Below are 1269 nucleotides of genomic sequence, written 5' to 3'. Positions count from 1 at the left end.
CCCGCGGGCTTCCCCGGGCCCCTCCCCCCGCCCCCACCCGGGGCGCTGCCCTGCCCCCACGGCCGCCAGGAAGGACGCCGCCTGGGTCCCGTGCCAGGCCTCTGAGTGTGCGGCCCCTCCCAGCCGGGCCAGGAATGCGGCTGGACCGCGGGGGCGGCGCAGACACCCGGCGCTCGGGCGGGCCCTCACCCGAGCCGTCGGGCAGGTGGCCCCAGCTCTCGCCAGGGCCTGGGTTTCTTCTAGAAGGAAAGCAGGACCGCCCCTGCGCTGCGGTCAAGCCGCTAAACCCGGCGGCTGTTATCTCAGAGGCCCCCTCCGAAGCGCTCTCTCCTCTGCCCGAAGGCAGATTTAAGACCCCGAGGGGATTTTTGTTTTTTCCTTAACTTGCGGGAGTCTCTGTGTCTTTCCCCATTATCTTGGAGAGCTGGCTCTCAGAGCTCTTTGGAGAGGCTCCACCAAGCCTCCAGCTTTGGGCTTTTATTTCTGGCTCATTCTGACACCTCCCTGTTGCCCTCCCCCTCCCCCGAAACACACAGGTAGACCCCACGCAGGGACAGGATTTCCAGTGGCCTGGGCCTCCTCCCCTACTGCCGCCACCATCATTATGCACCATCGGGGAAACCTGGCTGAGTACCTTCCGGGGAGTTTTCTAGAAGGCCAGTTACCAGAGCTAACTCACCTTGCTTATCAGACGAATAAAGCACTCAAGTTCATGGTTTGCAACCCACCCCCTCAAGTGATGTCCTCCTGGAGCCTCAGTTTTCCCCAAAATGTAAAACGGGCACCTTAATAACGGCCATCTTATTTTGAAGGTGAAGAGAGTTAACACAGGTCAAGGGCTTAGCACTGTGAGGGGCCCGCTGAGTAAAATGTGGGGGTTATTTCCTGACCCTCGCCTTAGCCCAGAGACAAAGCACACAGACTTGACATTTCCCAGGACTGGTTTTAATTTCCAGAAAACGGTGCGGTGCGGGCTCTTCCCACATCACGGAAACAAAGTATCCCCGGGTGCGACCCCTGGGGAGTCAGTCCAGCACAGGACCTGGTCCAAATCACATTCCAGCCACCAGGCCCTGTCATCCCACCCCAGGGGCCAATCCCAGACTCCCCTCATTAGCCCTAGTCAAGAGGACAGAGGGGACGCTGCTCAGGACTGGAGTCTCTCTCCAAAGCCCCCTCCCCCGCTCTCTGTTCCGGGGAAGCCAGCTGTGTCCTTCCAAGGAGAGTTGGTCCAGCCACCGGGCTCGGTTTGGACACCCGATCGCCATC

Source organism: Crocuta crocuta, unplaced genomic scaffold (genome assembly GCF_008692635.1).
Source record: "Crocuta crocuta isolate KB4526 unplaced genomic scaffold, BGI_CrCroc_1.0 scaffold267, whole genome shotgun sequence".
NCBI lineage: Eukaryota > Metazoa > Chordata > Mammalia > Carnivora > Hyaenidae > Crocuta > Crocuta crocuta.
The sequence above is the reverse complement of the archived record's forward strand: the minus strand, read 5'-3'. Positions refer to the sequence as shown.